General features: G+C 37.9%; 1 long non-coding RNA gene across 1 annotated transcript in view; it reads left to right on the top strand.

Moving 5' to 3' along the window:
- Positions 1 to 17,521, top strand: part of LOC136245473 (uncharacterized) — a 31,979-nt gene extending 14,458 nt beyond the window's left edge. The window contains exons 2-4 of the long non-coding RNA XR_010695874.1: positions 3,655 to 3,782; positions 16,693 to 17,275; positions 17,339 to 17,521. This is a non-coding gene — a long non-coding RNA (uncharacterized lncRNA). The remainder of the gene's footprint in view (positions 1 to 3,654; positions 3,783 to 16,692; positions 17,276 to 17,338) is intronic.
- The last annotated feature ends 8,625 nt before the right edge of the window (positions 17,522 to 26,146 follow it).

Raw genomic sequence — 26,146 nt, 5'->3', positions numbered from 1 at the left:
GTACGTAGAAGTCCCCATCCTGACAACCACAACTCTGTTTCCCAGATATAGCTTGCTGTGGGCAATCTTTATTGTCGTCATACTTGTTTCTACAATGAGGTTCAGGAAATATACAGTGCAGGCTATAGTTGCCTGGGGGAGCTTTTTAAAAAGAAACTGAAGAGCTTGGGATTTCCTACCAATTTGTTCAGCCCCACAGCCTGAGAGATGATGGAATAACAGTTGCTGCCAATGCAGAAGTGTCCGATCGGGTCTTTAAGAGGCATGTTAGATGGCATTCTGAAAACACCAAGGATGAATATGTTAAAGACAATCTCAAGGCCAGGTTTGGCGGTTTAAATAATATTCTTTTGTTACCTACTTGGCTTCCTTCTTTGTGACTCTACAGTTGTCATTGTTGGTAGCCAACCCATAGTGGTGGCACAACCACTTATGGTGAATGTATGTGTGTGTGTGTGTAGGGATGTGCTGTGGGAACATGAAAAGTTAAGCAAACAAATCAGTTAAGCAAACAAATCAGTTAAGCAAACAAGGCAGTTAAGCAAACAAGTCAGTTATGCAAACAAAGTTCTTTGGTGGTCATTGGTTAATCTCTCAAGAATGCTGATTTACATAGTTATCAATTACCATATTCATTTTTCCCATGCACTGTAACTGTTTAAAATTATAAGCTGTGTCACGAGGCTTGTGTGGAGTAGTCAAAGTGCTCCACTATGGGCTATGTGATAACTACCATACAGCTAGACAGAGTAGAGTGACACTCTACTGTGTAATAGGTTGTCACCCAGTGATAATTGACCTACCACCATGTGGTGGAGCCACTCAGATTATTTGGTGACAACATAACAACCATAAATGGTATTATATACCAATAAAACAAATTGCCAAATATGGAAATGTTAATACCAAAACACCAGTACAGTACTTTCACTTGCTAAATGTTACTGGTTACTCCTTTGCATAATAATACTACACCAATGCAATGGCCTAATCAAACATCAGTAACAGCTTGTGTTGATTTTTGCTCTGACTCCAGCTGTCAGTCATAGTGATTAGATCTTATTGATTATCAAGACAGTGCTATTCGTTGATCTCAAAGTATCCATATTACTCCAGGGGCGGATCTAGGGTTTAGCAGTAGGGTATAGAAGCTGGGGGGGATGCTGTAAGCTAGAGGTATTTTACATTTTTTAGGACTCAAAATTTACAGTAGTTTTGTGCACAATAATTATTGTTGAAACCATAATCAGTTATGCTTTCTATACAAGTGATCTGCATAGTTAGTCCAGCTATGTACATATATGAGTGAATGGGATAACTATGAATCAATTGCAAAGTATCCCAGCAAGCTATAACTAGTATGCATGCCAGTGGGATGATGCAAATGCAAGTTTTCATATTTATCAATAGCTGTAGAGGGTTAGGATATATGTGGTGATTGCTCTATTAGAATATTTGACTGACTGGGTGACTGCTCTATTAGAGTATCTCGATCTTGCACGTATTGTTTTGAAGGGGGAAGAGAGACACATGCCTCCTGTGCCCCCTTCCCCAAGATCCACTGCTGTACTCATTAAATACATAAATAGAACCTGGATGCTTTTATAGTGTAACAGTGATTTGTTACCATTTGATGCTAGCTACATTGTTATCATTTTTAATTCAGGGACAAAAAAGGTTCCACAAATTCCGTCATGTTATAGTGCATTTCCATTAGCTATGGTACTGGGGACTTCCCAGTATTCAACACTGGAACTGATGTACAGCATTGTATAATAGCTAGATGCACATGCATGACTAACAACAACATCCACATCAGTACCATGACCAATTTAGGACCACCTGCAATTCTTATCTAGGAGATATACCATGCCAGTAAAATGTTTTTGTGGTCTGTGTGACTGTTAGTATGGTTGCTAGGGATTACGTTTGGTTTATGAATAATGGAACACAGAACAGGAAAGGTTAAGCAAACAAGGAGAATGTTTCTTTAATGGTCAGTGGTTAATCTCTCAAGACTGCTGAGTTAGATACTATATTCATTTTCCCATGCAGCTGTTTAAAATCACAAGCTGTGTCACGAGGCTTTACATCCCAGTGTGTGGAGTGTCAAAGTGCTCCACTATGGGCTATGTGATAACTACCTTTCTGGGTAGAGTGGCTCTGCTACTGGGTGATATCACCCAGTCATATTTAACCTGCACCATTCAGACTAGTGTGTGACATCATAACATTAACAAATGGTATTGTTTACCAATGAAGCAAGTAGCCAATACGGAAATGTTCATACAAAAAAAACATACTTACTCCTGCTAAATCATTTACACAATAGCACTACACCAGTGCAATGGCCTATTCAAACATTAAAACAGTCTGTATTGATTTTCAATCATGTTTGAAAGCACTTTCCAAGGACAGGAGAACATCTGAGAATGGACAACAGAACATTCTATGTGAATCAAATGGGGGAACCCGTATGCAATAGTTACTGGCAGTTACATGCCAGTCTAGTGACCAGGTGTCCTACAGACCTTCAGCACTCGTGTTGTAAAGCATTAATAAATAAATAATTGAGAACTCACGAAATGTCCTGTAATCTCGTAAAACCGTAGATCTGAACACACCCTTTTGAACACCCACCTCCACGGTTACTGTTCATTCACTGAACTATCTTATACATGTGGTATCCTCAAACCTCAGAATCCAGACAAAACATGAGTGCTGCCATATCCACTATTTCCAGTGGGTGGACTATGGATATTTGACTGCTGCACAGAGGATTGTGCGATTTGTATTGTACTACTTATAAACAAGGGTGTGCACCCCCCTTCATCCAGGTTCTAATTTGTAACTTCGCACTTCGAAGTCACAAATTTGAAGTTTGGAGCCAATGAAAACCACATAATTATGTTGTAGGTAGCTACACAATGGTAGTTAAGGAAATGATATGCTGTACGTAATGTTTAAATGGACAGAAAATCCACAGTAAGAGAAACCACTCACGAGTAATCAGCCCGATTGCAGTACAACAGCAAACTGCATGGATTCCCAACAAAGATTGTTCTGGATCAGTTGTTTACTGGCTATTGACACAGTGACGATACTGTTTAACTTATTACAATCACATGAAAAATATGCATTGTTTGATAACATGAAAGCAAGTTACTTTTAGCTGTGAAAATTTATTTTCAAAGAACAACAGAACTTGGGAAATTTATTTTCGAAAAGAATGGCCTCTTCAAAATATCCAAAAATAAGACCCTTTCAAAAGTAACCAGCTATACAGTAGGCAATAAAATGGACTTCAAAGAATGTGCAAAAACGACCCGTTTTTGCTCAGCCAGTCAGATATATAGTAATGGTTGAGACTTTGAAACACAAGTAATGCTGGGAAATATCATGATATTATTGTATATTGTGATATTTACTTCTAATATTGTCTTCAAATTGCAATATTGTCATATCGTATTTCAGTATTTAGTGTAATTCTGCATATTTACACACATATTTATGCAATTCATTGATGAAAGTGCTAGTCATATTTTTCCAAGGAAGTGCTGGTTTTACATTTCTTGGAAAATAGATAATGCTTTATTTTCATTGTACCACCTAAGTATGGATATCGTGATATTTAGTAATATCATGATGTTTCAGGTGATGATATATAAATGGTAGGAAATTGTGATATCACCCAGCTCTAAACACAAGATTCTATGGAACTAAGGAACCCAGCTGTGGTGTGACATCTGAGTAAAGCAAGAGTTCTATTACGGGACCTGAAGGTTAGTGAAATACCTATGTAACAATTATAATAAGAGATTTAGCATTAATAAACAAACCCGTCACACCTCTTTTTATTTCTAATTAATACAGCCTTCAAATGCAAGTGCCACCTTGGTGTTACAAGTGTATGTTTCATCTTCTAAAGCCTTTGAAATTTCCTGGGGGAGAAGTGGTCAATCAAGCTGGATAACTAAATTTCATGACGGTAATAGTATCAGTCCTTTAAATCTCATTTAGCTATCAGCCCTATGCACCTCATTTACTGGTTATTCCCAGCCCCTTCTTCACTGCATTATATTTAATACTGGCAATATCAGCTTTTCAGTTAATCTGTAGTACGATGTAAATATGTGACCCATTGAGCAAAACCCCGTATTCTGAAAAGATATTCTTTGTTGCACAGAGAGAAACACCAAATTGAATGTTAAAATTTCAGCTGTGAATGGATAGTGATAAGCAATGGAAAGAGCAAAGCAATCAATTTGTACAGTGACTATATATGGAAAAAACTACAGGCACTCATTAAGAAATAAGTCAAATAATCAGTGTAAGGTTTCATTGCTATGAATGCAATCCAGTAATTAAGGCGACCAAAACCAAGAGGCCTACAAATAACCACTAACAGGCTAGGATTATCACAGGATATTGTGATAGATAGTCTTTACAATAAATCAGGAACATTTCTGCATAGAAAATTTTCATGTATTAAAATTTTGACGCAGCATATTGTCGTCACTAGTATAATCAACAAAAAAAATTCTGACGGAATAACTATACATGAATATTAGTATGCGCAAATTATTCATGTAGTTCAAAATAATTCGTTGTTTTAATTTTCGTCGATACAGGCAGCGTCGAAAATTTTTTGACGACGAATTTTTCCTGATTTATAGTATAACAAAGTAGAAATACCTGGAGTAAGCCACATATCCGTACAAAGTCTTGCGCTTACAGCAATTCACCATGAAACTAGACAACACTAATCATATTAATGTAGTACAATACTCATATACGCAGGAGATACAAAAAACAAAAGATCAGTAAAAAATATTGTTACAAAGCCAGTACAAGTGCATGAATACAATAAGCTAAATGAATTACTTAAGGTATAAGGTTACTAAAAATAGATACATGATAATTGAAGTGTGTGCATGATGAAATCACTTGTTTGTGCAATAGAGTTCACAGTCAGATGGCTTCAGTGCAACTGCTACAGCAACCATCTGTTTTTGGGAGTGTTCAGTCACTGTCCTTGAGCCTTTCCTGTTTGAGGCCTCAGTAAAATGTATTTGGTGTACTTTTCCATATTGCATGGGTCCCTCTTTTATTTTCTACCTCTTTCCCCTGCCAGTGTGCTCTGCCAGTGTGGTTGGATAAGGAGGGAGTCAACTAGGCATGTTTATTTCATCAAATCATTTGAGAGGGCCAACAGGGACAAGGAGCAGAAAATAAAAGTAGGGCCTTTGCATGCAGTACACCAAATGCATTTTTACTGCAACCCCAAGCAGACAAAGGTAGGGAAAAATTGTTTCAGTTACCCCTCCCCTTCTACCCCTAGGTGGTTGGTAATACATTCATATGGTAAATAGCCGTTCAGAGCAAATTTGCATAGGAGATGTCCTTGCATAGCCACTAGAGTGCATTGTCACTTGCCTAAGGGCCCAAGGACACATTGTACATAATAAATTTAGTTACTGAAGACCTTACATGAATACGATTAAGCATAACCAATTTATTAGTCAACAAAGGAACATACTTCCTTTCCATTCCATATTCCATTCTATTCCACATTCCATGTTTACAACATCCCACCAATGACTATTACTACTCTTCACTTTATCACCATTATTGTTTCCTTTTTGTTACTTTCACTATCATTGCTAATTGTTGATAGCTAATAATCACATGTCACCATATAAATGATCACGAGCGAATAATCATTTGTTGCTTTTATTATTTGTCTACAATGCAAACGAATGTTAATCTGAATATTCAGCTAATTGATTGAGCCCTAATCATAAGTCATGAAGGCAACACACTGTGGAAATGGGACTCCTCTCATTACGCTCACCATGAACTGGGAATTTAGCAAGGCACAGAGTTTTGTTTACATGCACGTATGCTTTCAAGCAAGAAGGCTCTTCAAACTTAGAAATGGCAATGCTGAACATTGTACCATGTAGCATGTGGTGGTTGTGTAATGTGATTCTCCATTAATTAACATGTCAATTATCATTATAGTACTGTACATAATTGTAATCAGTATTGATGGAGTTACATACGTACATTATAATATGTGCGTAATATGTCCTTATCAGTAATAACATAATGTAATTGTTAAGGTGGCACTGAACCGATTGAGTCCAGCTGCACAAAATAGTTTGTTTCAACGCACATGCTTAATAAGTTGTTTTAGGGTGACCCGAAAACTTGGCTAGTGTACAACTTAATCTACACCTAGAAAGCTGTTGTGATAGCTTATGATGCTTTAGTTTAGCATACAAAGTTTTATGAAATAGCATGCCTTCTTTTTTTCGCCTATATATCTCTGAAGTTTAAAGCTGATTTTCTTATGCTTCAGCCGCTTTAGTTTCAACCTTTTCTCACCTTGTAGAACAATTCTACACTTTCATTTTCACTGTTAACAACATGGAAAGTAGTGAAAACACACACCTGTAGACTACAACATCGGCTAACAACTCCATTAAGCCCTAATCACAAAAATTCGAAGCGTACTATATAGAGTAATACTTACCCAATACCTCTACCAAATTTTGATGCTCTAAATTAACGAGAAAGGACACCGTGTGGCTAATCAGGGCATGCTGCAATTCACCAGTGAATTAGCCAGAGTTGTGACAAGCTACAGTGTAGTAGCTTTTAAAGTGTGAATAACATTGTTAGTTTTATCAACAACAGTAGCTGAATGGTCTGACAGAGCTTGTTCTGTTAGTTCACCGAGACGCTTCGCTGTGGTCTATGGATTTCCGGGTTTGTTGCTGTCCGATTAATTTTGTACGGCCACTCTGTACTTACCCCAGTTCAGCGCCACCTTAGTGTAGTAACACCACCTTAATGTAGTAGCACCATGTAGCTGGTTGTGATGATTGTATAATGTTATTCCCCAGTCAATTATCTTCTTCACAAAAGCACAAAATATTAATCATAAAATTTTTACACGCAATATTTGTAGTATGTACATACATCAAACTCAGATGAATCAGATAATATGATGTAATGCAAGTGATCACATGATCAACACTAGAAACTAGTCCATGTATCATCTTCTGAGCACGTGTACATCAATACAATTCATACATGGCTACATACATACAGCTCTACTACAGGTTTCAACTACAAGCTAACGTTGTAAGAAAACATACAAGTGCATGTTAAGTACAAAAATAACAAGTTATGATTACACTAGCAAATGTAGTAATTTACTGAACATAGAGCTCCAGTTGATCTATCAAAACAGATCCGTGTTCAAAAGCGTTAAATACAACACATAATCTAGCTTCTATATCACTAGTGGTGCTCTCACTCAGCTCACGGTAGAACCATGGTAAGGTAGGATGACTACAACACTTAGTACTACTGTGGCAATCAGATCCGTCCCACAATGGGTCATCAAAGTAATAGTCAGAGTTGCTAATAACAGTGTTAATATTTCCTGCTTCACAGTAATAGTGATTACCCACAAAGTTGGGAACTTGGCCACCAAAAGCACATGGACAGTCACAGCAACCAGTTTTTTTATCATCGTGCCTTCCAGCAACATAAGTCCAAATGTGACTACGATGAGGATTACCGTAGCTGAGTAATAAACCATCAGCGTAGTGGCCATTAACTGTTTTGTGACTTCCAGTTAGATATCCAGCAAATGCATTTGTGTGCGCCTTCTGATATCCTCTTGTTCTACCAAACACCCTGCTGTAACTTGTTCCATTAGTGGAGAAGAAGGCAGAAAAGCAACCAGGATTACTATCATCACTGTCAACACGACAGAAACTAACTCCATTGTGAGTACCTTTACGCCATCCACTAGGGCAATCATCTCCTGCACTGATATCAATGTTGGCAATGTTTCTCCATCCACCTGTACCAGGGCATTTTGGAGCAGCAATGTCTTTCATGCTACAGTAGGTCCATTTGTCATTAATACGATAGTATCCTGACTTGTCACCAGTTTCAGGATGGTTTTTGTAGATGTTCTCACAAGATGATCCAGTATAAGGCATTCCACAAAAGAGTTCCCTGGGTTGGTGTAGTATCCAATAATATCCTGCCCAGCCATGAGTATTAGGATACTTATTGTAGATATCCGCACAAGAATCTGCAGGGTATAAGGGAGACTGAAAGTGATACTCCCCAGCCATCACCAGTTCCTTAGTGAGGATCACTGTTATAAGGTAACAAGCTACCAACATTATCATCAATAGTGAACACTACAATACTGACAGCTATAATGTCAAAAGTGATGTTAGCAGTACAAAACTATTTATATATGGTTCATGTACAACATCTCCCACACTAAAAGAATGCCCTTGTATGGATAACACATCTACAGGTCACTGTGTTATGATTATCATTAAGTCTACTCATGTAACTTTTATGTCATTGCTAGTTTGATCAGATGCTAGAACTTCAGAAATTGCTAACCAGTTCACTGCTGAGAAGTGACTGTACTTTCTTCAGGTGGGTGTCTTCTAACTTGATCAACTTTGAACCTAGTTAAATAGCTTGGCAATTGGGAGTCAATTCACACATTTCAAAAAAAAAATGTTCCACTTATAGGACCTGGCTAACTACAGTTTATAGTCTAGCTAGCTAGGTACATATGGTACTGCACGTGCCAAGTGTATGGTCAAATTCTGCCTCTTCCAAAGTCTACCATGAAGGAGACTTTTGTATTTGTAGGTATACCCTCGCACTGTTCACTGTTATCTCCAACATGAAATTCCATACGTATATTTTTATAGCTATGGTGGTAGCCATGAATGCAGTTCATGATGATGAAAGTGCTGGTCATTTTCGAAGGCATTGTCTGTATCACAAAAAAAATATTACACGCTATAAATTTTCAACTTTGATTTTCACAGTTGCAGTGTTAATCACAAAATCCATGAAATAGAAAGATATTCCTTCTCAATAGTAACTAAAATAGGCACAGTAATTTATCAGTTATTATCCCACAAGTTGGCCATATTATTGCGTAACTGTATCGAGCGTTCTACAGCGATGTTTTGAACCGTTTTACAGGTTAGCCTGTCTGTTATATATGTTAATACTAACCTTATATGATGTCCATCCACCATGACTGTTTTTTGTTGTGTGCTGAATGTGCACAGCAGCCAATTTCAACCATTCCGTAGACCCAGTGTGTACAAATTTTGACAAACTGCACAACAATATGGCCGACCAAAAAGTTTTGTTATGGAGAAGGAATATCTCTATCACGTACCATGAAAATTTCTGAGCATACGGTATCAAGAGTATATAGTGGGGGGAGGGAGAGTGTTGAACTGCACTATAGGCTGTGAAAAACAAGCCCATACAGTAGCCTGCGTATGTACCTTTGTTTCCTTTCATAAATCTGACTACTGATTGTCCAGGTTTAACATGTTACTAGTTTTGGCTGGTAGTCCCCATGGAATCCCAATGACTTAAATTCCATCTAGACATGTCACTTTTGCTATAGCAGCAGAAGATGGCAAATATCTCTCTGAAAATAGTGTGCACGTCCCAAACCTGTTTACGATTTGGGTGGGTGATAAATTATCAGAGATAGTGATAAATCACCAACTGATGTATTGGAACTTCTATACATTTGCCTTTGAAACCACTGAAACCCATTACAGCATTAAGCATGTTTAAGTGCCTATAAAATTAATTATTGTTTCAATGAGTACAAGTGCTGTTTCACTTCAAAGCTTTCTGCAACAATGTTGTGGGGTGATTTTATTTATTGCTAACTAAATATGTGTAAAGCTAGTGTTTTATTATTATTATTAGTGCTTTACAGTGACCAGCACTGAAGGTCTGACAGCAACATGTATTATACCTTACAGCCCCAGCTGGATTATAGCCACCACAAACTTCCTGAACCTGAAGCCCCCTCTGAAAATTTCTAGATCCGCCACTGCAGTAGCTTCAGTGTCTCCACGTGTATTGCTTAGTAATGAAGTTTTATTGCTCCGAGCAAATCAACCTGAAAACTGCTCGAATTGATTCTTTAGCACTAACAGGTTTTCTTGACAATCTTTAAGTTATGTACATACCTAGGTACATTAGAGAAGTCACTTTGTACATACGTAAATGCTATGTGTCTGGTGTTAACTGGTAACTGCATCATATTATATAGTGTATTTCCATTAGTTATGTTACTGGTCCTATTATTCAACACTGGAACTGATATTCATAAGACTCTACACTTATTGTACTGTATAGTAGCTATGCACATGCATGACTAATGATATCATCCACATCAGTGCCATGGCCAATTCGGGACCACTAGGTTTAAACTGCAATTCTTCATCTAGGGAATACTTGTAATTTTAAATGTTTTTTTGTAGTCTATGAGACTGTTGTTATGGTTGCTAGAGATTATGTTGGGTTTATGAAACATCATGAGAACAAAAGTGTATGTATTTTCTGGAGGTTGAATGTATTGAATTAGACAGCAAATAAGCTCCGTATAAGCATCACATGATGCTGGGTGTATAAGGGTGGTATGGTGTGCATCTATTTCAGTCTACACTGTGAGCCTGTTACTGAAGAAATGTTGGAAGTTGTATCATCTTGGATGTGGAGAGGTCATGTCACCTAATCGACCTAAGGCTGGCCACAACTTGTTTGTTGGGTTTGCTGGCTTCCTTCATTTTGATGAGCTCATCAACCTTCAGCAATGTGACATCAACACAGAAGCAAGTATATGATTGCCTGCAACAAGATAGATCAGCTGCATCTGGGAAACAGAGTTGTGTTCCTCCTCATTCAGCACACCAAAAATGGCAAGGTTCTTAGAAGTTCAGGAAAATAAGCTATACGTACAGTAGCTGCCTGGGGGAGCTTTTACCAATGAGCTAGGGATGTCCTGCCAAGTTGGTCAGTCTGAGAGCTGGTGGAGCAACAGTTGCTGCCCCTGCAGAAGTTCCCGATCAACTCTTTAGGAGGCATGGTAAATGATTCTGAAAATGCCAAGGATGGATATGTTAAAGACAATCTCAAGGCCAGGTTGGTGGTCTCTGGGCTTGTATTCCTTTGTTACCTACTTGGCTTCCTTCTTTGTGACTCTACAGTTGTCATTATTAGTAGCTATCCCACAGTGGTGGCACAACTACTTCTGGTGAATGTGTGTGTGTGTGTGTGTGTGTGTGTGTGGGGGGGGGGGGGGGGGGGATATGTTGTGGGAGCATAAAAGCTAAGCAAACAAGTCAGTTAAGCAAACAAGTCAGTTAAGCAAACAAGTCCTTTGATGGTCATTGGTTAATCTCTCAAGAATGCTAATTTACATAGTTATCAATTACCATCTTCACATTCCCATGTAACCGTTTTAAAATTGCAAACTGTGTCATGAGGCTTTATATCCCAGTGTGTGGAAGTGTCACTATGGGCTCTGTGACAACAACTACCATACTGCTAGATGAGTAGAGTGACTCTGCTATCTGCTATTAAAATTGCAAACTGTGTCATGAGGCTTTATATCCCAGTGTGTGGAAGTGTCACTATGGGCTCTGTGACAACAACTACCATACTGCTAGATGAGTAGAGTGACTCTGCTATCTGCTATTGTGTGATAAGTTAATTATCACCCAGTGATAGTTAACCTATCACCCTTTTAATTTTTTGTATTTCCTATTTGTGTTACTTTATATGGGGTAACCAATACATGTCCACTAAAGTTACCAGTCACTGTTAAAGATCCAATACAGTTCTTAGCACCTAGGAAATTTTTTAACTTGTCATATACGTAGCTTATGGTAGGTTACATCAAACATTTTGGAACTATAAAATATTGTTGGTTGTGTACGTGACTGTTGGTATGGTTGCTAGGTGATAAAGGTTTATGAATAATGAAGTTAGAAATGTTTGTGAATTTAAACAGGAAAGGCTGAACACAAAGGTGAATTTTATTTGATGTTCTATGGTGATGAGTCTATAATGCAGTGTACCACCTTCATTATGTGGCAGTAGTTAAATAGAGGTACATATCTACATGGATCTTTTTATTTCTTCTTTGCTATGTGCAAAAATTACAGTATACTTGAACTTTTTGCACATTTTTTTTTGCAAAAGTTCCCAAGCATTAACTGTGTTGTGTGACTTAATCCTTTAATACTGCAGTTATTAGGTATGTCAGAATTCAACAAGTTTTATTTGATTAGCTGAAAACAAGGGTTCTAAATCTCATAGTGTTGCGCTGATATCCTAGAGACCACGTTCTGATGGAGGCGATACGAAACATGGCAAGTATGTGTCTGTAACATAAGCAATGCATGGGCTAAGCATTTAAATGGATTGTTACTGCTGTACTATACAAGAAGGGGGTGTAACGCACTATAAATAATTAGATTTTATTGTTTCCAAGCAGCTGTCAAGGTTCAATAACAAGTTGTTGTAAATTAGTTTGATTTCAAAGCACAGGGTTCTACATAATTTAGTAACCCTCAGACTCTGTAGCACAACACTGGGCCTTCAGGTTACTAAATCTGTATTTCAAAATTGAACTATCATTTAAGCATCAATGAACATGGCTAAATCTGCTATACCACTGTAGTCACCAGTGTTCCAAAGATCAAGATACTCTAATAGAACAGTCATGTTACCAGTGCTTCAAAGATCAAGATACTCTAATAGAACAGTCACGTAAAATCTTTGGTGTAAATTCATACAGATTAATTTTTTTTACAAACAAAAATAAATTATCTTTGTACCTTTTGCAAATATGTGAGTGGCTATTGATTGAAAATTATTCTTTTGTAATTACTATTATAATGTCAATTTTTCATTTACACCACTATAGTCAGTTTGCGTTCACCTGAGCCCCACTAAATGTAGTAATGTCTAAGAGGTGAACACACGTACACTCCCAATGGTTTTGTACTGGAACAAGCATGTTTTCATGTTATAAACATGTTTGTGCGTGCACCTGAATTATCCATACTACAGTGTAAATGTATGGGAAACTTTTAAAGCCTCATAACTCATCTGTTCTTGCCAATATCAAATTACTTTTTAATAATCGGTCCGGTGTTTAAAGGACTTCACAGCACTACTATGACTGTATTGTTGTTAATTTGTTGAGCACTACTTAGAATTGTACCGGTTTTCATCGGTTTTCCACTTACCCTTTTACAATAGTGATGAAACTTGCTACCATGGTGAGGTTAAGCCTGGAAGCAAGGCATAGAGTCATTGCGATGCGTCAGCAGGGTTGGAAGGTCAAAGTGTTTATGACCAATTACAAAAGGGAGTTACACCAGCAACACTGCAAGCCATTTATTTCTTGTTGTCAAAATACTGGCGACCTCAAGCTGTAGTAGATTTATCGCAGAGAAGACCGAGAAAAATAACTCATAAGATGAAAGCTTTTATGGACGAAATGCTTAACCAAGATGACAAAATTACAGCAGTGAAACTAAAGGACATGCTCGCATCGTGATGGCCCGAAATGCTTTTATCTGTTTCCGCAATAAAATGTGCGAGAAGGCAAATGGCTGCCCAGTCTAAGTATTGTTGACTGCTTAAGTTTAAAGGTTTATTTTAAAGTAGTACTGTGGAAAAGCTTGAAGCAATAGTGACTCTCTAGTACTTTATTGCTATTTATGTAACAGGTTTTATGATACAGGTATCGAGAAAATAATGGTGACATGGATTTAGCCTAAACAGCAGCGTATTTGTTCCATTGGCCCAATTTGATGACGGGCCATACATTTCATGGCTTCTGCTCCATATTTAAACCAGGAGGATGCATACATCCAGCTTTTCAGCTGGATGTGGGTTTCAGTTGGTTGTGGGTACATGCCTGGTTTCCTGAAATGTGTAATTTGGCTCTTTATCTTTCCACACTTACACTTGTGTAGCAAAGAAGCTTTAATATATAAAAGTAGGCATTTATTTGGGCATAGGAAATGACTCAAGGGGGCAAAACTACCACAATGTTTATTAAAAACGAAATAGGGTTCCAGTAACAAATAGTAGTGAAACAAAGATGATGGTAGCTATGAGGGAAAATCCCTAGCTATTTGGCATAGTACACTGTTTTATTATCACTGGAACCCTTAAATTAATAATTGCACTAGCTAGTTTGTTTTGTTGGAGCAAAGCTATGAAATACACACGTGACTGTGACTGCTATATTAGAGTATCTCAATCTCGTGACTCAGCTACACAGTACATTAAGCTAGTGAGCATGGAACAATGCCTTGTTTTCCTGTGGAGCTAGATCGTTGTGATTGTTTATGGGGGTGTAGCAATTGGTATTTCCCATGTACTAAAGTCCGTTAAACACCTCAACTAGTTTTATGGCTTCTAAATATGCCTGTACAAGGAAATTGTTGATACAATATTAATGCCTTTGTATGGTTTCCAGAAAATGACTAAAATAAATGGCTAAGCACAGAAGGCAAACATTCATTGGAGCTAGTGAGAAAGTAGCTGTTTTCATGTAAACTGCTTCATTTGGCGGTGGTAATTTTGGCCTCTAGCCTTATGACTGTGGTCAGGCAGGCAGGTAGACAAAATATTCAGATATGGCAATTTGTTTTTAAATTCAATATGTGGATGTCTGTAAGTGTTTTCTTGTTTTTTAATCCTGTAATTCATTGCTTAACAGCTTTTCTACTTTTATGAGAGAATTTGTGGAAAATAGACAAAGCATAAAACAGTTAAGAAGATACTTCTATGCGATCATGTTGGTTTGATTCTACAGCTACAATACGCATCCTTAAGTGTAATTTGGGAAATACACAGTAATTTATTGATTATGAAAAAACAATGACTCAAGTTTTTGCTAGCACATGTATTGTCTGCACTAAATTGCTTTTGTGGCTAACTGATTAGCCTGGTTATATGCTTCCCTGTACTAATAATGGTGATGACTGGGTTCAGCCAATTTGACACATAGAGTTTTTTAAAAACCTGGAGAAAAGTTTTATTTAACCAGGGGAATGCCCACAGCCACTGTTGGAGCATGCCTGGCTTCCTGAAATTGTACATGTATGTGTACGTATATTTGTGTGTTTCTTTATCAACACGTGCACTTGTATGGCAAAGTAGACTGCCAAATAATTATGCAGTAGGCTGGTCATAATGTCCTATCATGTGCAGGCTTGATCAGTCATGGTAGAACAGAGTGGGACATTTCAACTAAGAGTTAGATTGTACATAGTTATTAATTCCCGTATCAAATGTTCACATCATTCATTGCTCTTGTAACATGTTGTGAATTACTGTAACATTACTGTGCCGTACACATTTATTGCTACACCCCACTTGGGTTGTAAGAATGTAGCAACCAGCCCTATATATGTGACCCAGTCTGACAAGATGGGGCTTATATAGCCGGTCAAACTTTGACCATAATTTAAAAGTCGAATTTTTTTTCTGTGGACATGATAACTATTTATATTTTTCACCACTTATGTAGAACGCTATGGAGATTTTACTGAAACTTACAGAATTGTTATAGCTTACACAGAAATGGAGATACACATTATTAAGCAAACATATGTATTTTCCGGCTATATGCCCCATTTTGTCAGACTCGGTCACACACACACACACACACACGCACACACACACACACACACACACACAAATTTATATTATAAGCAATATTGTCTAATACAAAGGCTATTTGGACAGCAAATGTCCGTTGGCCAACTATTATTTGTCTCTCATACCAACTTTGGCCTACTTTCATTTTGCAACTCTAAAATTGCAAGCCGTTCTCTAAAATAACTCCCCCAAGAAATATCCCAGCGCTAAGCTGGCTACCATTGGCTATTATGGTTTCTCACCCTTTGGAACAATTCTTTCTGACAATCACAACATGGAAATATGTGAAAACACCCCAGTATCCTTCAACCAGGGCAAACAAGTCCAACAAGGACGATTGATCCATAAAGTTATTGAGGTACTGCAGGTACAATTACTCAATGCCCCTATCACTTTAACTATGTTTGCAGATTGTACAGAGTAATACAGTGTCTATTATAGACTTATAGTTACATTTAGGCTTGAGCCAATTATGCTTTGAAAATTGCCTATTATGCTTTGAGCAGTGCTCAAAAAACCAGCCTATTATGCTCAAAAATTATGCTCTCAAAATCAAGATTATGCTTGAGAGCTGACTGTTTTATTAGAGTATATCTGATTTCTTGACTGCTGTATTAGAGTACGTGACTGTTCTATTAGAGTACCTTGATCTATTTCCATAAAGTGTGAATAGTTAGTAAAAATAATAACACTGCAAGGTTTTTGATATGAAATGCAGTAATAATGTGCAGTGCATTCATGCTGTAGTGTTCGATATTTTTGTCACACGCTTTTTACATTTAATTAAAAATTTTGAAAATTGTCCTATTATGCTGGCATAATGCTTGATGCTTTTGCTAGTCTATTATGCTCGAAATTATGCCGGCATAATTGGCGCCAGCCTAGTTATACTTCTTGTAAAAAAATTGCACCATTGTGTTGAATTCCTTCTTATTCTCATGTTATAAGGAGGTGTATTATAATGCATGTGGGAATTTGACCTTTCTGCTACTGTATATCCCTACTCTTCCCATACTGGGGTTGGTAGGTTTTACAGTGCACAATGTATATGGTTACTGTGTGATTTTTAAGTATGACATATTGAATATTGTGGGCATACTATAGAAAACATTATTTATCATTGTATAGCTCAACAAAACGAAATGTCTTATTTGGGTGAAAGAACAGAGAACAGCAAAGAACAGAAGAGACCCTGACAAATCCATGGTGATGCTGGACCATCACGACAGAATCTATATTAGAAAGATAAGGCAATGACAAGTTCTAAAGCAGTGGGCAAAGCACCCAATTTAAATGCATATTTGGGGTGGCATATCAGCCAAGGAGGCTACCAAGATCATAATGAGACTCAAGACAAATACTTTGATGCTGGACTGTTGCTGTTCTTTGAACAAAAATTCCAAAGTGGTCACAGACTTCACCAGGATAATGATCCATAACACACTTCAACGCTAATAGAAGAATATTTTATAGACAATAATGTCAATTGGTGGTACACTCCACCCCACATAGAGTTGGCTGGTATGGGGTTCCACAAAGAGCTGTCTTAGAAATACGTGGAAACCAAGAAATTTAGAGCAGCTCAAAGTAGAATTCAAAGTTTTGGTGCAGGTCAACTGCAGCAAATCTCCAGCGCTACATTGGCCAACTACAAAAAGTAATGCCCAGAATTGTGGAAGTTGGTGGTGAGCCAAGCGGATATTAAATCCAGGTACATAAATGCTTACCAATAACTATCACTCATGGTAGCTTTCTTTTGTTTTTGTTTTTATAGTGCAACTGACCCCTGCTGTACTCATTAACTTTCTTTAATTTTGTGGTTATGTATTTACCTGTGTGATATTTGATCTTTGCATAATATTATGTGTGTGTGCGTGACTACAATTACTGTTTTCATCTAATGTCTTCTAGTGTTGTAGATAATTTGCTTGTGATGAAGTACAGTATGGTTACTGTATGTTAAATTCATTTGAATAATAATCCTACTATTGTGATGTGAAATAATTTTGTGCTACCGATAATTATATAAGTAGCTTTATGGTTATTCAGAATGTAATTTATTTTACTGTGAAACTTCAAACCCTGTGGCCACTTCTTGTAGGTCCCAAACACAGCAAGGCATATTTGGTAAATCGCATGAATAATTCTTTATGAATCTCGTTATGTGCAGACTTTAACATGGCACGCACCCGATCACGTGAGTTAAGTGCCTCATGGTCAGCCGTGTTTTTCTGCAGAACAAAATATAACGAGTAACCTTTTAGTACCATGGCCAAGATCAGAGGAGGATATACCGTATTTATACCTGGTGGTTGTTTCAAGTTACCAGATCTAGTACCAGTACGTACGTACATGCATAGCCACTGAACTAGTGGATAGCTTCAATGTGGAAGATATAAACTTGTCTACATATGTACACCAATAAGCTTGTGTATGCATAGGGCTGAATTCCTGGTAATGAAAAGAAACTTCATCAGGTCTAACACATGTTTCCAGTGTGTTTTTACCAGAAATTTTTCCCTGTTAAAGTATTGAGTGCACCTATCAGTGTCACACCCAACCTACCAAATTACTTCAGGTGAGACCGTGGTGGGAATTGCAGTAGTTATTAGACCATTCTCCACCACTGGGAACAACTTCTTGTTACAAATCCTCTATGATAAGCCTTGACTTTTACTAAAAATTGCACTTCACCAAATTTTTTAGTCGATTTTCTTAATATTCTAAAGATGTTGATTGTGGTATACACTTTACAAATTGTGCTTGTCCTTTGACCAACTGCAAAATGCTAGCTTGGCTTTGCTTTTACTGAGGATGAAGTTTGAAGTGCTAAGGCTATTACATTCAACTTAACAGCCCCACCTGGACTACAGCTACTACAAACTTCCGGAACCTGAAATCCCCTCTGAATAGTTTTGGCTGCCATCACATACTACCTATGCGTGCATGCACACACTCACACAAAACACTACACAGAAAGCAAAGCCTTTGGCTACAGTACCATTCTAACATGGACGTGCCTACTCATCTGTGTTCTACTCAGATACTGAATTAGGGCAAATCCTCCTGGGGCAGGACTAGTAATCCGTGGGAGGCTGTACCATGATTCACGGGGAGACCAATGTCTCACCTGTACCTTCACCCACCATGCAAGACATGGACAGTGGTGTTAACATTTGCTTCCTTGGTTTATGCTTGATACTGTCATGCCACTGCATACATGTATACACCCTCATATACATGTCAAGGCATGAAATATGATTTAATGTTTTTTCAAAATGTTTTTAAAAATTGCTAATGTGATGTATTATAATGCAACTGAACTTCCTATTTTCCAGTAAGTGGTATTTTCATAATCTCATTATCTCTCAGTGAAATAAGTAAACTCAAAAGCTCTGACCATATATATATGTACTTTAGGAATTAAGTATTATTATTCTTTTTTATAATTAAACTGTAGGTATTTGTAAACAACTTTACCAATAGCACTCAATGTAATCCCTTCTGCAAATTGGTCACCTTACAGGTGGTGGACATTTCCAATGACAGTGTATGTGGGGAAGAAACACAGACACCAGCAACTGACAAGCTTGCAAGATGACAGCAGCATTTGTGTTATGTATCAACCACCAATAACTCTGATCTTATCGTAGTCCTTCAAGTCCTCTCAGTACCAGCTAGTGTCTCATTCTTTCACTGAAGTTACTCATTTATTCATGCCCTGCTCATTTGTAAACACTAAATCCAACCTTGGTTAGTTGTTGTATTCTGCAGTGATTATATGGTAAAGGAAACTAATAATCATATATACTTGTTGTGATATATTGAACTCGAAGGCCGCTGAGAGTAAGAGCGACCTTACAAATCAACATATTGTGAGGTGAAATTTATATAGAATCATGCGAAGAGACAAAGCCATGGAGTAGTTATAAGCTTACTATACAGAACACAACTATGAGTATAAACTGTTATACTAGTTTACTCACCATCATGGCTGTTGCTAGCCGCTTTGTGAGAGGTTTTTTGTATAATGAAATGTTATTTGGGACTTCAAAAGCTGGCTGTTATACGTGTTATAGAGATGACCGCTTAATGCAAACTATTTCTGTACAAACTGATTGGGAATCGGTTTGGGCCATAGTCACGTGGCCATTATGCTGAGGTGACCGCCCAACTCAGGTGACTGTTAAGAGAGGTTCCACTGTAGTACTCTTTGTTTGTCATAAACCCATCAAAGTTATATACCACACGTTCTTCAGTTTGAGTACTGGGTAGATATTTTGTACCCAAGTTGACCTCAAAGAAATGGCACATCAACAATATCCTGTACTCCAATCTTTTTCTAGCATTTCACAGTTGATCAAAGGACAAGCACAGTTTGTAAAGTGTATACCACAATCAATACTTTTAGAATACTAACAAGAACATAAAATTTGGTCAAGAGTCAATTGCGTTTTTAGTCTTAGGCTTATCCTAGAGGACTTGTTGTTCCAGTGGTGGAAAATGGTTTTCTTCTGCAATTCCCCACCATAGTCTGACCAGACGTATTTTGGTAGGTTGGATGTGACACTGATAGGTGCATTCAATATGACTCTATACTTTAACAGAGAAAATTTACTGATAAAAACCATAGATCAAGACACACGGTAGTGTGTCGTGCGGCCCAAGTTGCCGGCGCGCCACACCGTGAGTATATTTACAGGAAGAAAGTAAACGCGATTTTCACACCTTTGTAACTCCGTGATTCCTTATCCTATTAAAACCAAAGTTGCTACAGAAATGCCGGCGCGGTAGGGGAGTCTACATACCAAATTTGTAGAAAATCGCTTCTGCCATTTCCGAGATACGAGCGGCCAAAGTTTGGGTTTTTTTTCTTCGTTTTTTTCTTCTTCTACTTCTTCTTTTCGCACACTTTGCAAAATCCGCAATAAAACACGAATGCGTGCTTGGATCGGGCTGAAATTTGGCACACTTAAAGGGCTCATTAAGGCGAATCTCAGTACCAAGTTTGGTAGGAATCCGATGAACATTCACGGAGTTATGACCGATTATCTGCGTAAAATAAGGTCGAAGGTCTGTCACGCCCACAGGGTAAACCGCTTGAAGGAATGAGCTGAAAATTGCTATGTAGATGGAGTAACTATCGTAGGAGTGCCTTTTTGTGGTTTGAAAGGAATCCAGTTAAAGGCCATCGAGATATGACACAAAACCCAACCTATGTCACAATTACGCGATCGATTTTTATGAATAAAAAAATCTATTAGTTTTCACGCCTACCAGCCAAACCGCTTAGAACAGTGAGCTGAAAATCGGTGTGTAGCTGGAATAATTATCATAGAAAGTCCTTGCAGTAGTACAGAAGAATCGGATTACAAACTACTGAGTTATGATTCCAAAGCCAACTACGTGTAGCATATGCGAGATCGAGATACTCTAATAGAACAGTCACCCTAATAAAGCATTCAGCTACGTTTATAACTATAGAATTTCTTTGACATTTCAAGTTATTCTGTAGGGAGTTCAGCTACAAACAGTTAATCTTATAGACAATTCAGCTACAAGCAAGTCATCCTGTAGAGAGTTCAGCTACAAATATGTTGCTGTAGAGATTCAGAACATTATAAGTCACACTGAAGAGAATTCAACTATAAACAAGTCACCTTGTAGAGAGTTCAGCTACAACAAGTCACTCTGTAGAGAATTCAGCTACAAACAAGTCACTGCGTAAAGGGTTCAGCTACAAAAAAAGCTACCTAGTAGAGTTCATCTAGATCAGCTACAAACAAGTTACTTTTTGCAGTGTTAAGCTACAAGTAAGTCACTCTGTAGAGAGTTCAGCTACAAACAAGTCACTCTGTAGTACAAACAAGTCACCGTGGAGAGAGAGTTCAGCAACCAATCAAAAAACCACCATGTAAAAGAGTTCAGCTATACAAACAAGATATAACTCTATAGAGAGATCAGGTAGAAACTTAACAGATCACACTGTAGAGAGTTCAGCTAGAAACAAGTCATCCAGACTGAGTAGAGAGATCAACTAGAAAACATCACCTTGTAGAGAGTTCAAATCACCCTGCAGATAGTTCAGCTACAAACAAATCACCCTATAGAGAGATCAGCTAGAAGAAGTCACCTTGTAAAGAGTTTAGCTACAAAGAAACTACCATGTAGAGAATTCAACTATGAACAGATCATCCTGTCGAGAGTTCAGCTAGAAACAAGTCATCCTGTAGAGAGATCAACTAGAAGAAGTTACCTGGTAGAGAGTTCAGCTACAAAGAAACAACCATGTAGAAAGTTCAACTGCAAACAAATCAAACTGTACAGAGTTCAGCTACAAACAAATCACCCAGTAGAGAGATCAGCTAGAAACAAGTCACCCTGTAGAGAAATCAACTAGAAGAAGTTACCTTGTAGAGAGTTCAGCTGCAAACAAACCATCATGTAGAGACTTCAGCTGCAAACAAATCACCCTGTAGAGACTTCAGCTACGAAAGGATCATCCTGTAGAGAGTTCAGCTAGAAACAAGTCATCCTGTAGAGAGATCAGCTAGAAGAAGCTACCTTGTAGAGAGTTCAGCTACAAAGAAACCACCACGTAGAGAGTTCAGCTGCAAACAAATCGAATTGTAGAGAGTTTAGCTACCAACAAATCACCATGTAGAGAGTTCAGCTAGAAACAAGTTATCCTGTAAAGAGATAAGCTAGAAGAGGTTACCTTGTAGAGTGTTCAGTTATGAACAAACCATCATGTAGAAAGTTCAGCTGCAAACGAATCACCTTCCAGAGAGTTCAGCTACGAGAAGATCACCCTATAGAGAGTTCAGCTAGAAGAAGTCACCTTGTAGAGAATTCAGCTGCAAAGAAACCACCATGTAGATAGTTCAGCTGTAAACAAATCATCCTGTAGAGAGTTCAGCTACGAACAGATCACCCGGTAGAGTTCAGCTAGAAACAAGTCACCCTGCAGAGAGATCAGCTAGAAACAAGTCATCCTGTAGAGAGACCAGCTAGAACAAGTCACTTTGTATGTAGAAAGTTCAGCTACAAAAAAAAATCACCCTGTAGAGAGGTCAGCTACAAACAAATCTCCCTGTATAGAGATCAGCTAGAAGAAGTTACCTTGTAGAGAGTTCAGCTACAAACAAATCACCCTCTAGAAAGATCAGCTAAAAGAAGTCACCCTGTAGAGAGTTCAGTTACAAAGAAACCGCCATGTAGAGAGTTCAGATACAAACTAGTGACCTTGTAGAGACATCAGTTACCTTGTAGAGAGTTCAGCTACAAAGAAACCATCATGTAGAGAGTTCAGCTGCAAACAAATCACCTGTAGAGAGTTCAGCTACAAACAAATCACCCTCTAGAAAGATCAGCTAAAAGAAGTCACCCTGTAGAGAGTTCAGTTACAAAGAAACCGCCATGTAGAGAGTTCAGATACAAACTAGTGACCTTGTAGAGACATCAGTTACCTTGTAGAGAGTTCAGCTACAAATAAACCATCATGTAGAAAGGTCAGCTAGAAGAAGTCACCTTGTAGAGAGTTCAGCTACAAAGAACCATCATGTAGAGAGTTCAGCTGCAAACAAATCACCTGTATAGAGTTCAGCTACAAACAAATCTCCCTGTAGAGAGATCAGCTAGAAGAAGTTACCTTGTAGAGAGTTCAGCTACAAAGAAACCATCATGTAAAGAGATCAGCTGCAAACAAATCACCTGTAGAGAGTTCAGCTACAAACAAATCTCCCTGTAGAAAGGTCAACTAGAAGAAGTCACCTTGTAGAGAGTTCAGCTACAAAGAACCATCATGTAGAGAGTTCAGGTGCAAACAAATCACCTGTAGAGAGTTCAGCTACAAACAAATCTCTCTGTAGAGAGATCAGCTAGAAGAAGTTACCTTGTAGAGAGTACAGCTGCAAAGAAACCATTATATAAAGAGTTCAGCTGCAAACAAATCACCTGTAGAGAGTTCAGCTACAAACAAATCTCCCTGTAGAAAGGTCAGCTAGAAGAAGTCACCTTTTAGAGAGTTCAGCTACAAAGAACCATCATGTAGAGAGTTCAGCTGCAAACAAATCACCTGTATAGAGTTCAGCTACAAACAAATTTCCTTGTAGAGAGATCAGCTAGAAGAAGTTTCCTTGTAGAGAGTTCAGCTACAACAAATCTCCCTGTAGAAAGATCAGCTAGAAGAAGTTACCTTGTGGAGAGTTCAGCTACAAAGAAAACATCATGTAGAGAGTTCAGCTGCAAACAAATCACTTGTAGAGAGTTCAGCTACAAACAAATCTCCCTGTAGAGAGATCAGCTAGAAGAAATTACCTTGTAGAGAGTTCAGTTACAAAGAAACCACCACATAGAGAGTTCAGCTGCAAAGAAATCACCCTGTAGAAAATTCAGCCACAAACAAATTACCCTGTAGAAAGATCAGTTAGAAGAAGTTACCTTGTAGAGAGTTCAGCTTCAAAGAAACCATTCTGTAAAGAGCTCAGCTGCAAACAAATCACCTGCACAGAATTCAGCTACAAACAAACCACCCTGTAGAGAGATCAGCTAGAAGAAGTTACTTGTATATTGTTCAGATACAAACAATTCACCCTATAGAGAGAACAGCAAGAAGAAGTCACTTTGTAGAGTGTTCAGTTACAAAGAAACCACCATGGAGAGTTCTGTAATAAATATATGTATTATATATATAATTTGTACATTTACTGATAAAATCAGAAATATTTAAAGTACATCTGCTTCATCTTTTCTTCTTCCTGTGGAAAAGAAAAAAAGACAGGTTAAAAAAGTCCCAAAGCTGGCCTATGGCCGGATGGGCCGGTTTTGGGGTATACAAATACAAAAAGAAGTGAAATCTAATCCAAAACAGCCAGCTGTAAAAAAAGTGTGCGGCCCTCAAAAAGGCTATGGTGAAAAAAAGATGTGAAATCCAAGGTGGCGGCCAAGAAATGGCTGTGATGGTAGGTTAATGGTAAAAATTTTAATAACGGCAATTTTGATGAATTTTTTTGCCAAGATCAAGCGGCACAAAAATTCACCTGAATTGTTGTTATTAAAATTTTTACCATTAACCTACCATCACAGCCATTTCTTGGCCGCCACCTTGGATTTCACATCTTTTTTTCACCATAGCCTTTTTGAGGGCCGCACACTTTTTTTACAGCTGGCTGTTTTGGATTAGATAATATATACCTTTATTATCTATGTAAAAACACACTGGAAACATGTGTTAGACCTGATGAAATTTTTTTTCATTACCAGTCATTCAGCCCTATGCATACACAAGTACATACTGTATAGCTGGTAATTTTCGAAAGGTTTTTATTTTCGGATATTTCAAAGAGACCCTTCTCTTCGAAAATAAATTCCCACGTCCGGCTGTTTTTTGAAAAATAAATTCCCACAAGTGAAAGCAACCGTCCAACTTTCGGCGATTCGTTCGTGTGTTCCTTGAATTTTAGCTCAGTATTGCTGATGATAATGGGTAAACTTTACTGTACCAATAACCAAAAAACAGGTGATCCAGAATGGGAATTGATGCCGTCTGCTCTAGAATCTATGCAATACCAGAAATTTGAGGTCATGGGCCTACTGATTAAAAATTAAATTGACATACAGTGTTGGATTGGCAATACATCTCAAATAGCGGTGTACAATTTCTGCTCTGCAGTGAAGGTGATGAAATTTTGTATAATAAAGGCTAAATGACCCATTTGGTAGGATTGAAGTCCGTCTACATGTGGCAATAAAGACTATGGTTCGGTAGGCCCAAATGTATGGGTTTAACATACAATAAACTCACTCACCCTACGAAATCGGTTGAATCTGTATGTAACCAATCATTTTCACCTTATTATTAACGCGTAGGCTAAAACCTTCGCTAAATACAGCCATCTACTTGTGGTTCCAGGCCGTCCATAAATGTCCAGCGGTGCTCCAACAAATTAGAAACTGCTTCAGTCTATGACGTATTGCCTACGTCATTCGTCATTAATAGGCAAATCCAGCACTGACCTTACTTAGAAAGCTCAATCCAACTAATTATAGGTGTTCTGTTTTCTCCAGCAAGTAAACTACGGAAGTAGTAGCTAGCTGAAACTGGCGCCAAATGAGATAGTCTACTTTTCAGGGTATATTAAAATCACGTACATCGAACTAGAAAATGCTTGTAATAAAATCAGCAGACTATGATGGGTGCTGTTTTAAAGTAAGGAGTTTTGAGCATATATGCACGTACACAATGCAAAACCTAGAGCATGCTTTAGCATGCTCTCGTCTAGGGGGATCTGGGCATAGATAATATAGTCCTTAAGGACTATATTATCTATGGTCTGGGGGCATGCCCCCACAGAAGATTTTTTGAGAATTTACCCATCTAAGGTTAAATCTGGTGTAAATTTGGACCAAAAATTGCTCGACTAGTTATGCTAGCGATAATAACAAAGCAAAACGACTGAAGTATGATGTGATAGACCAGCTTCCTCCAGGACAAGACACTTATGGCGTACGCGTTTTGATACAGACTACATTATAGTCAATCAACTCAATTAATTTAAAAATACAATAATATGCACACATG

Source organism: Dysidea avara, chromosome 2 (genome assembly GCF_963678975.1).
Source record: "Dysidea avara chromosome 2, odDysAvar1.4, whole genome shotgun sequence".
NCBI classification, from domain to species: Eukaryota; Metazoa; Porifera; class Demospongiae; order Dictyoceratida; family Dysideidae; genus Dysidea; species Dysidea avara.
The sequence above is the reverse complement of the archived record's forward strand: the minus strand, read 5'-3'. Positions and strand labels throughout refer to the sequence as shown.